The sequence below is a fragment of the Humulus lupulus genome, chromosome 9 (genome assembly GCF_963169125.1).
Source record: "Humulus lupulus chromosome 9, drHumLupu1.1, whole genome shotgun sequence".
Classification (NCBI taxonomy): Eukaryota; Viridiplantae; Streptophyta; class Magnoliopsida; order Rosales; family Cannabaceae; genus Humulus; species Humulus lupulus.
Genome location: NC_084801.1, coordinates 33,013,272 through 33,026,110, shown reverse-complemented (window position 1 = coordinate 33,026,110; position 12,839 = coordinate 33,013,272). Strand labels below are relative to the sequence as shown.

At 32.4% G+C, this 12,839-nt stretch overlaps 1 long non-coding RNA gene across 1 annotated transcript; it reads left to right on the top strand.

Moving 5' to 3' along the window:
- The first annotated feature begins 423 nt into the window (after window positions 1–423).
- On the top strand, window positions 424–10,904 carry LOC133801996 (uncharacterized). The gene is made up of 2 exons (XR_009877108.1): window positions 424–538; window positions 10,570–10,904. It is a non-coding gene; the product is annotated as an uncharacterized LOC133801996 (long non-coding RNA).
- The last annotated feature ends 1,935 nt before the right edge of the window (window positions 10,905–12,839 follow it).

The following is a 12,839-nucleotide window of genomic DNA, read 5'->3' as shown; positions in this document are numbered from 1 at the left end:
ATAAGTTATATGTATTTTTGATTGTTTGTTTTGGATTTAGACAGAGTTAGAAGTTTTACAATAAGTTTTCTTTCATTTGTAAATCCGGTGTTCTTGATTTTCTTAGTTGTTCAAAGCTTTTTTTTTCTGGTTTTGTTGCTTGTTAATTAGGAATATATATTTTGATTTGTTTTTTGAAATTGATTTGATAATCTGATATGGGAAATTTTGGGGAATTTTAGATGGCACTTCAGATTTGATTGGCTTACAATATTCTTGTACAGTTAAAGAGTAGACAAAATTTGAACTCAAGGGCTTAACTTTCTCTTGGTACATTAGCTTTAATATGCAAAATTTGAAACCATAGACTTCAATTTGAGTCCAATATGGGCTCCTTTCTGACCACAGGGATCTCAGCCAGCATATTTTTGGCTCATTTTATAGTAGTTAGAATCTACCTCACACAAAAATATGTTGAATAACTTGCAGCATAGCTAGAGAGCTTGATTTGGAGGAATGGACTTCCAGGACTGAAACTGCTAATGTGCTGCATGAGCCAGTATGTCTCTTTTCATCTCATCTCATCTCATCTTGCAAGTCATTTATAATTTAAGTAGTTTCTTTTTCTCTAGAGTTAATTATGAGAAATTCATAAACATTGTTTGGTAAATGAAAATTGTATTGTTCTGCTTTACTAACTCTGTTAGATCATTCCTTTTATTCGGTTAACTTTCAATTTTATACATATTTGTAAAATTTGGGCTCCTTAATCTATTTCTAAAATTTAAAATGTATTTGAATGAATTAGTTTAGTGATAGTGCTAGTTCTCTCAATATCCTATCTTTCCATATCAGGTTTGAAATTCATGTCTAGATCATTTCACTGGTAGTCCTGTGCATATTTTGTAGATGCATTCATACTGATATGGATTGGCATTGTGGCTGTTAAGTTGTCAGTTGCAATTTGGTACAAAAGAAAAATGCAATTTGGTACTCGTTAGCTTGCTATAGTAGTATAAACCATGCACAAATATAATATTTATGTCCTTTAATATTAATAGTGCTTTAATATTGTTGTTGTTTAATTTGGTGATGTCATATTGCTAATATATGTATCTATCTCTGTATTTTTTTTCTCTCTTTGCTGCCTCCGAGAGAAAAGACAAGATACTTAGTGTATCTAATGGGTCAATCAAATGTTTAATGGCTTTTTGCCATTAACAAAAAAGAATCCACACATGAATCTATTTGAGTCACTACTCTATACAATCACTTTTCAATCTAAATGATTGAAGACAACATTTCTTTATTTCACTTTCCAATAAAAGCTTCAGAGAGTTTTATTGAGTTAACTCTAATCTAAGTATAAAATTAGTTTTATACTTCTTTAAGGGTCCTTAGCTAAGTCCTACAATGTTGGCCACTGTAACATATTCAACAAATTTCATACAAGCTAACCATGGACCTGACCACTGGACTTACTTCTCATTAGTTGAAATGATGGGAGAAAACTTATTTTAGTATCATGTAAAGAATTTCAACTTCAAATGTCTAGTCTTAGATGCTTTTCTTACAATCTATCAGCTTTTGATTCTACTTAACTTCAAAATGATGATACAACTTTCATTTTGAACTCACAGGACAAGAAGTCATCAACAGGATGATGTCGAAAACTACAAGGCTAAAGTACCTGAAGAGAATGCAGACATACATGACATAAATTCTGATCTTGTCCTTGGAGACTTGAAAGATGCTAGCACTGATTTTGAATTTTCATTTCTGGCTAAAATAGCCATTGCACTGGGCATAGCTGCAATCGTCACAATCGTCTCTATTGGGGTGGAGCGGCCTGCTATTGGTTCATCTCTTGGATTTCAGTTTCTTTCAGATAGTTCATCTCCTTCAGTAATGTCCATAGCACCTATTGGCTTCACTTTTAAAGCTTTTGGTTACAGAATAGCTCTGCCAGAATATGCTCCAGGGTATGTATCCCCAAAGGAAAAATTGGGTTAAGTCTTGTGCTTTTGAAATATGGGGTTAATCTCACTTTAATCTCATTGTAGGTGGATTTACTTTTGGCTGCTTATGGCTGCTGCTTGTGGTCTTTTCATCAGTGAAGAAGCTTTAAATATCTGGGTCTGTCTTCTGTTCTGGTACTTTTGTTGCACAAGCTCAAGAAATTTTCTTGCTCCTTTTAGTAAAATTTTTGTGTTTCATGGTTCTATTGTATGCCTGAATTCTTATTTATAGTAAATGATTTAGGTTGGGGTGCCATGGGTTCCATTTTGTTGTTGTTTTATTATTTTATTTTTTTGATGTTTAGTTGTTTAATGGTGGTTTCACCAAACCTTGGTTATGCTATCTATCAAAGCTAGAATAATTAATTCACAATTTGATGTTGGGACAGCCTAACACTCTGTTTTTTAATTTTATTTTTAATCTTTATTGCAGGTATATATCATAGACTATGGTCTTGCAAAAAACTATAGGGATCTTCTGTAACGACCCAGATTTTCAAGACTCGATAATGCGGAAATATAAATGTTTTCATTTAACAAAATGTCTCAAAAACCCATAGAATTTTTTTAAAAAAAAAAAGTCGTATGGCCATACTTAACATTTAGTTACAAACATGTTTTATAAAGAGTAGAGTGAGCCTAGTTTAGGAAAATTACACAACATTTCCAAAAATAAAACGGCTTCCCAAAAGGTTGGTCCACATGTACATTTGCAAGGAAGACTCCAGCACTCACTGCTCTGCCTTGCCCTTGCCCTTACCTACAACATGAAACAACTAGGTAAGCGAAAACGCTTAGTAAGATCAACTTTCAAACAAAGCATGTAGAGAATTAGGGTTCCGGACCCATCCGGACCCTACACAATCAATTTCAAGAACGCTAAAGCGTCCTGGCAAACTTATGGTCATGCCTGATAACCAAGGATAAATTAATTCATATCTAGATAAAATCCTGCACTCAGAAAATCCCAGAACAAGCAGATATATTATATCACAACTATATCTTATCAACAATTATATCCCTGCACTCAGAAAATCCCAGAGCAAGCAGATATATTATATCACAACTATATCTTATCAACAATTATATCCCCGCACTCAGAAAATCCCAGAGCAAGCAGATATATTATATCACAATATAATTCGAGACCAACGCTCGACAATTTCTAACAATTCAGGCGTAACGCGCCCTCCAACATAATTGCTAATCTGTAAAAGAGAACCGAGTCTCCACACTAAGATCTAGCCAATAAATATTCTCATCAAGGGTAACTATCGTGTTACCTAGGGCATCGCTACTTATCCAAGAGTGTAATCCAATTTACACGGTTTTACGGAGACATCTATGTTAATCAGTGGTGCTGGTGAGCAGTTGCCCCTAGGGTGTTCAGCCTCACTCTATCTTGGCAACCCCTAGTGTCTCTAGGCACTCTCACTGAATGGCCAATATTCACGGCTGCTATCCAGGAATAACTTATCAGAGCACTTGCTCGGATTCTAACCGTCCAATGATTAAGTAAGCATGAGGGCCCCTAGGTCCCATTTATTTTGGCGCCCCTATGTTTAACCAGCTTATCCTCATCTCATGGCCACTCGTCGCGGTAATGAACCAGACATAAATAAAATCAAGCAGTGTGACGGGGATCAACCGTCTAGGATATGACGGACATCTACCGTTCATATTTTCTAAATCAGCACTCACTAGACTAACGTCTCTAAGCAATTTTCTATGACAGTCTATATATGTGCATGTATCCCTATACTAACATACAAGACAATAATCATTTCATGTTGCAGCCATACAATGTAAGTTGACTTACTTGGAGTCCTTAGCGCTCAGCAGGTTTTCACCCTCCAACGTTCAGTCCAGTTATGCTTAGCCAATACTATAGTTATCCATACAGTATACTCGGATTAATTATGGCCCTCATAATTCATTATTATTATTTTGGGCAGTTTGGTCATTTTAATAAAAGTCATTTGTAAGGATTTATAATCCTTATTTGGTTTTAAACCTATTAAGGAAAGTCATACAAAATATTCGAGACTAAACACTAAGTCTCGGGGAGACCTATCCTAAGGTCTCGATACCTAGGCTCGGGTATCACAATGGTATTTCCCCACAACCCGCTAAAAATCTTATTCTTTCAAGTATCGCTATTAACCCGCACTTTCGACTAGTCGGTTAAAATATGTAAGATTTTAGCCGGTATTATATCCAGAAAATACAAATAAATTCATTAATTATTTTTAAAGAAAATAAACTCTTTAAATTTTCCTTTTATTTTTCTTAAGGTTTTAATATCTAAAAACCGTTTTAAGAAAATTGCCTAATTTGTCTTAATTAGGAAAACCGTTATAAATTTCTCATCTTGACTAATTAATTTTCCAAAAGCAATTAATCAATTTTACTTACTAGACAAATAATTCATTTAATTATTTTCTCAACATATAGGGTTTTAAACCCTCTTTTAATTTATTAACTATTAATAAATTAAATCTCTTATTTTTAAAAAGAATAAAATCTCCTTAATAAAAATAATTCATTTAACCTCAAAGGGGTAATTTTAGTGAAAATATGATTTCAAGACTTACCAATTTATATCTTGAAATAAGCAAAATTTTAATTTTTACCTTATGTTCCAAAATATCATTTTTACACTAAGTGTGAAAAGCCTATTTTTCACATTTTTAACTACATACTTCGTTAGTTCATAACTTGAAATTTACTTACCCAATTGTTACCAAAATTTCCCAATTCCATTTTTGTTATGACATTTGAGTCTTTGTAAAATCTTAGGTCAAAATGAGCATTTTTTATTGGTGAAATCATTTTCCAACAATGAGGTAAAAATGACCTTATTTTCAAGTCCTTATTTTTTCCAAAATTTGAAAGTTAATAACTTTCAAACCGTTCAATGTTTTCTTACCAAATTTTACAGTGGAATAATAGGTTATGCCAGCAATATGTCTAAAAAAGTTTAGAAAAAACTGGGTTCATTTGCCCTATACAGTGGCTGTCCAAACTTGGTTCTGAAAATAAGAATACGAAAAAACAGCTTTTTTACCTAAACTTTGAAATAGCATAACTTACTCATTTCTAAACATTTTTTTGTGTTTCAAAATCTCAGTTTTATGTACTCAATCTCAAAAACATCACAGTACAATTTAATTTTACGAAAACAATATACAGTGGCTGCTTGACCCCTTGGAAGTCACAGCTCAAAACATGTTTTGTTTTAGGGTATCATACAAAACCCTTGGGGGTTTTGGTTCCCATTTTCAAAAATCAATACACATGCATCATAAAAATTATTAAACAACTACCATAACCTTATTACATCACCAACAAGAAACTTTAAGCATTAAATATACAAAATAATGCTTAAAACTAAAAATCCTACAACAAAATCATCAAAAGTAAACTTTTTACCTCTTTGGTGTTCTTGCTTAAGGTTTGGACCTTCCTATTATCTTTGGCTCCTTCAAAACCTTTCAAAAACCCTAACCAATTTCCCCCAACAACATAGTTAATTAGCTATTTGAAACTCTATGCTTAAAACTTTACAAAAGCCTAGATTAGTGAAACTTTACCTTAGGGAAAATACTTCCTAGACCAAGACTTAGCCTCCAAGTTTCCTTGGTGTTCTTGAGGGTGAATATTGAGAGACAACTTGAGAGAGTTAAAAAAAAAAGATGATAGTGAGAGAGTGAAAGTGAGTGGTCAGTTCTTAGGGGGGGGGGGGGGGGGGGGGGGGGTTAGAAGAGTTTATACTATCTAATTTATCCTAAAAACACTCAAGTGTTTTACTCCCACTTGCTCACTTGACTTCTTAATTAAAATGGGATTTTATCTTTATAAAATTGGGTTCACACCACTCTAAAATACCACATGGCCGGCCACCCTTTGCCATATATGTGATCATTCTTCTTTTTTTTTTAAGGTTAATAAATGTTTCATAAGAAGAAAAGTCCAAATTGGCTTTTGACACATTTTTTCACTCTTATTAAGTTTTAATCACCAAACTTAACATTAATTAATTAAATTTAATGTCTCTCACATTTAATTTAATTAATCACATAATAAAATTTAACCTAAGGTCCATTCATGGAATAAAATTCCCCATTTCGGCAAAATTAGGCATTTACCACAAAATGCCTTAAAATTTCCATTTTCTTTTAGGTTTATTATTTTTGACCAAACTTTAACTTTTATGGATGTATTTTATGCCCAAAATATAATTTCCATGATTTTTCATTTTATTTTCCGAGATTTTTACCCGATCAGGGTTTTTGTGTCGGTCCAAGACCGAAAGTCTTATCTTGACTTTTAAAATCACAAAATTCATATTTTGGCTAGAAATAACTCATGGAATACTTACAAACAAAATATAATATTATTTAAAATAATATTCTTAACCCGGGGGAAAAATCCCGACCTGAGTCGTTTAAAGGTACCCAAAAATGTAGGACGTTACATCTTCAGACGCACAAGCACATTCCATACAGGTAACAGATATTTGAGAAATATTATGGTCTTAAGTAAAGTAAGGTGTTTATATCATGTGTAATGATTATCACTGTGCTGAGTTTTAACTTATAAATGTTAATATTAAATAACAAGTTTTTAGATTGGTTTGGGCAAACATTAGGGTGATACTTATGTGTTTCTCATTATCAATTTTGTGTTCTTGGATCCAAATTTGCTTGAACCTTAAATTTTTTGATCATTATGTTAATTTATTGCTTCAGGGAAAACAAGAATCTCACAGAAACAACTTGTTATGCAAGTGTTAACACTCACCTTGGAGTTGGTGAGCCATTTATAATTCCTAATTAGAGAATATGTTATTTGTTTCTCCCTGTAATGCTTGAGACTTTTGGGCTTTATCTAATTGTGAATGTAATCTTTATGCAGAGCAAAGCAGAAGAGATGATTTGGAGTCTCTTGGTTATGTGCTTATGTATTTTTTGAGGGGAAGGTTGGATACTTATGTGATATGCTGGAATCCATTTTCCTTTGTTTCATTGCTTTGTTTCACCATATTATTTACTTATTTTCTTTACTAGTCTTCCTTGGCAGGGATTAAAAGCAGTTATGAAAAAACAGAAATACGACAAGAACAGTGAAAAGAAGATGCTTACTCCCATAGAGGTATGATCTTAAGCTCTTGCAAGTAGTGTAGGGTGAAGTTAGCATTTATAACTCTCATATGAGTATGGTATTATTAGCTCATTACAGATGGTTGGTGGTGAATTTTTCAGCTCACTTCCATTGATACCATGTACTGTTATTTTTAAAGTAAAGGCATGGGAGATACTGATATGCCTACTACTTTGACAGGTTCTTTGTTTATTCTGTATACTCTCTCTTATTCATGTTTATTATGTTTTTCCCCCTTTTGTAGCAATCAAGTGGGAAACTGTTTCTAAATCCTGGGCCATCTGTAGAGAGAATAGAGAGACCTTCGGGTTTGTTCTTTTTTTTCTTGGAAACATCCACCCTCGCTGCCCTCGTGGACATTGTTTGCACATGTTTAGAAACTCTATTATGTGGTCAGGGAATTTTTGAGCCTTTTTCTCCTTATTTAATGTTGAAGTTAAACTAATTGCTCATTGTTTTATCTTGGAAGTTAAACTGTGCTGAGCCTTTTACATATTTTATTTATGCATATTCTATAATATGATTTTATCAGGCTTTTATTCATGTGAAAATATATAATATTGATTGTATGGGTTTTGATCATAAATAATGAGATTGTTGTTTGGTGCTGTCATATTGCTTATATATGTCTCTATCTCTATATTTTTATTCTCTTTGTAATATAGTTAAAACTTTTATGGTAGGCTGCCACCAAGAGAAGAGGCAAGATACTTGGTGTGCAAGCAATCTCTCACGAGAGACTCTTACTTTTGTTTGCATTTTGCAAGAGGTATACCTTTGTTTTAATATTATGCAAATGTTAAAAGAGTTTGAATATCTTAAATATTCATCCATAGTGAAGTAGGTTCTAAGATCATTGTTGTGTGTTGCGGTGATAACGAAAGGTTGAGAACTTGTGTGTCTTAGTGAAGTAGGATCTGAGAAATTTGTGTGTTGTGGTGAGATAAGGAAGAAAACATGCATGTGTTTTTGAATTAGTTGAATTGATATTGGCAGATGGTTAGTTGCTAGTCTAGGAGAAATGGGGTTTGATTTTATATAGACTTATCTAGTATAATTGTTTTATAATTGAATTGTGTTTGCTTGGCCTAAAATAAAATATCAGTTCATTTTTCTTGGTCCCCAACCCCAACCCCACCAAACAACCTTAGAACATAAAATTAAAAATTTGTAATAAGATGTCTTAGGCATGTCTAATATCTGAAGGGACACATTTTCATATCAAAACTAGAGCAACCATAACCATTTAAAATCATTATCTTCTCTTCCAATCTTATTGATGCATAATAGGACATGTCATTATCTGCTATACCAAGGGTTGCTTACTTATCTCATTATCTGCTTATTGAAGGCTTTTTTTATTATTTACAAGCTGTTTTTTGTCAACAAAATGTAGAGATATATTTTTCAATACCAATATCATTTGACTTGCCACAAAAGTCACAGCCTCTTTCTACACAAATAAAACTAATAAGTGAGGTTTTCCTATATGAATTATTCTCTACAAAGTGGTTGTACATGTGAAACTAAAGTAACTTTTTTTTTCATGTATATCACAATTAGATTATGAAATGTGACTATAGTACTGCCAAGTATTTTGCTAAGGCAGCAGAGTTTGTTTTTTTTTTAAAAGAGCCAAAAGATGAGATTTGTAACTTTATTTCAGCAACTGCTTAAGTCAAGCAAAGAAAGAATGTTTGATACATGGGAATTCGAGGACTTGGGATGGTAGTGATCTTAAGTTTATGTGTATTTATATTCAAGAACCTTGAAAAGATATGTAAAACATATATATCTTTTGTATTGAAATGAATGGTCTAGACTATATAGAGGAAATTTGCTAGATGGGGTCTAGTGCGGCATAGTCCTTGTGCAATCACATGATACAATTGCAATTAGATGTGTTAGGCATGTCCCATATCTACAGATCTTACTTTGTGCATTTGATTTCTTGTTCTTTTCTATTATTGGGTATATATTAATGTATTCATTATTGATGAGATTTAAGTGTTGATCATATGTAATTATTCCATTCACCTGATACAATGTAAACCATGTCCAGCCACTGCTTAACTGGCCTTTTCTTTTTATTTTCTCATAAGCAGTTGCTTCAACTAAATTGGGGAAGATATTGAACTCCTATATCATATTGGCCATGTAAATGTAAGGACTGTTAAGAATTAGAATAGCTCCTTAAGCTCTTAGCCATTTGAACTCCTTAAGCGATTTAGCCATTTGAACTCCTTAAGCGATTTTCACCTTCTTTACTAATTTTGACCTCATTACTGACTAGTTCAGAAGAGAATTTGGGTTTAGTTTTACACTAATGAACATGACTATTTCATATATGTTTCATATCTTGCAAAGCTGCTTTGTTATGGTTTATACTGTACATATTTTTGTTTAATCTAACACTACTTACTTAAGTAGTGTTGGGTTTCATTGTTTTTGCTTTTCATAAATGTTTCATTGCAGAGTTAAATTGTTTGACAATAAGGACCCCCTTACTTGCCTTGTGTTGTATACCATTTTGATCTTAATTTTTCTGTGTTTAAGGATCTTATTATATTTTTATTTTACTAAGTGATTTACATATTTTTGTTCACTTTAATTTCTAGGTCTTTGTGCATTTGAAGTTTTGATGTTTATGAGTATCTTTCTGTAATGTGTTAAAGCTTTTTATTTTAATAATGTCTTATGTTATAACTTAACTGATTTTTATAAGGCCTTCTGCATAGTTTTGAACACTTAATGTTCGAGTTTTCTTTATCCCTTTTTCACGTGTGATTTTTGAGGAGGCAAAACCTTATATTTATATAGATATTTTCAGGTAGAAATATATGTGTGTATCTGAATTTGTTCTCAGTTACATGTATTTTATGTTTGGTTAGTTTGATAATATTGGGCATATAATTCTTGCTTTAAGCTTCATATTAGATTAATCAAATTTAAGAATTAGCATATTGGGTTTAGAGTACTAAAGTTATGTATGTAACTAGAATTTATTTGATTTTGTTTTGATTTTCCGAAATATCCTTTCTCACTTTATTCATATTTTTCCTCTATCTTCCTATTTTTTTCTTCATCTTCGTTGAATCTCTAGTTTGGTTCTTCATATGTTCATTATATATGTTTTCTAACAACTTGATATACTTTGGTCATGTTTGTGACTGATAATGATTTCTTAATCTCTCTAATTTTCATCTGTTTGTCTTTTGCTTCAAGCCTGGGCTGCATTTTTCTACTAATTCTTGGGTTTGGTTTCCTTCTTTGGTGGAGGTACAGACACAACCAGCAAATTTTCTTTGACGTCAACAGTTAGTAAACCTAACTCATTTTTTACGCAATATCATTAAAAAGGAAACAGAAGAAGAAGAGATTAACAGTTGTAGGCTTTAAAAAAATTCAGAGCAACATCATGAGGAGGTTTGCCTTGGAAACCTGAGGAGATTTCAATTTAGAGAGCTTCAGATGGCAACAAACAACTTCAGCAGCAAGTACTTGGTTGGATGATGAATTGAAGGATGGAGCAAGTTTCATGCATGATTTACTTTTGTGTATCTTGTAATGTTTCTGTTTTTCATTTTTAAAGTAAAAAATGTTCAAGATTATAAAACTTTATTATGTTATGCTTTCAAATTTAAGTTAGAACTAAGATCTCATGAAGTAGACATATTCATGGTTTGAATTAGTTATTGTTTAATGTAATACTTGTGGTTTATCAATCTATTGAGAATTACATTTTATGATTAATTTTGATTTTTTTTTTATCAAAATACAATAATGAAAATCTTTTAATTAAAAAAAACCTTATAAGTATACTTATCAAAATAAAATTTAAAATATATTATCCACAATAAAGTAACAAAATTTTATTACTAGACTTTTAATATGTTATGATTTAGAAATATATTATAAGCATAACAAATCGTTATGATTTATATAATATAACAAACTAAAAATGCTATCAAAATAATCAAATGCAACAGTGGAAAAGTGTTATGCATAAAGTATAAGATTAAACTCCAAATTTATAATCAAATACTCTAACTAAATGTTATTATTTGAATATTATGCAACTAAAAATGTGTTATTGAATAGTTTAAGATAACATCGAACATAACATTCGAATACTGTTATAGAAAAGACAGGACTTTTAATAACAGGGGCTATGTTAGCATTTTCAAAAGCGTTATCAATACTCCCGGTTAGCAGCTTTTAAGTGTTATGAATACTATTTTTTCTTGTAGTGCGATTCTAGCAAATTTAATCATAGTCCTTGCTTTTGTGACCTTATCTATCATAATAGGAGTGCCAATCGTGCTAACTAGAGCACTCAAACAATTAACACCCCAATATTGCAGCCCAAGACCAGGTAAACAAATCCTAATAGGGACAGATTTTACTAACCTTAGAGTTTCAACATCTGAAGACCAAGGTCTGAGAATTACTGGCCTCTTGTCAAAGTGAATCACTCTAGATTCAAGCACCATATCCCTAGTTGCCTCATCTCAGAACTGAACCATTGTGAATCCAGAATTCATCTGGGCCAAACGATCAATTCCAAGATTACCCCAAATTCTCCTGAGAAATCCTTCAAAAACAGCCAGAGGCGGATTTTCCCCAATAACCATGCAAACCAGAGCAGATTTCCTGTACGACACCTCCACTGTTATCTCATCAATATCCAATTGAACCACCAATTTACCATCTCATTGGATCGAGTCCTGAAAATCGAGTTTCGTATATCCAAAATTAGGAATGGACTCCTTAAACTTAGACCAGTTTTCTTTGGCCGAGTCTTGGAAAGATTGTCCTTCTACTTCAGCTGCCCAGGAGGCGGACCGATATTTCTCATCAGTGTCATCTTGAGGCTCAAGATCCAGGAGCAATGGATCAATCGTCTCCTCAGGCACTTCTGCCTCCAATTCCGTTCTTTCTTCCTCTATAATCTGAGTATTGGATGAAGGGAGCTCCGAATCAATCACTCTAGCAAGCTTCTGCACAGTCTTCTTCCTTCTTGCCATGGAGAGAGAGAGAGGCTGTAATCTCATTTTATTATCAATAAAAGAATAGAAATCATTTTGGCTTGGTCAATCACTTTGCTCGCGTGTTTTATTTTCATGATTATTTGTTTAATATGAACTTTTATTAAATCCCGAGCATATAACTAATCATATTTATAGTGACGTAATCACAGTGGAATATAAATATGATTATATATTCAAAAATAAGTTAGTCCTAATTAATATTAGTTAGTGCGTAGGATTTACACTGACTTTCCAATCAATGATATAATCTACTTACATATTGTAGTGTTATGTTCTTTCCATAACATTATCAAAGTAGATAAGATCTAATGTATTTGTTACATCGAACTGGATCAATATTGACAGTAGACATGATAAGTAAACATACAATTATTATCTATTCTAGTCATATCATATAGTTGAACATAGGTCAATTCACTCTTAATTATGAGTGGTTAGTATTCTAACCGATTGTATTATTTGTGTTCTTTGACATGTTCGTTACCAGCTTACCCTATGGACTAGCCCATACTTACATCTTGGGAACTTGATAGTATAATTGAGTGGGAGTGTTAATCATAGATATGAACATCTATAGCTTCTAATAAAGAAGTAAGATGATAGTTTCCTTTTAGTTTGGTTCGAGGTG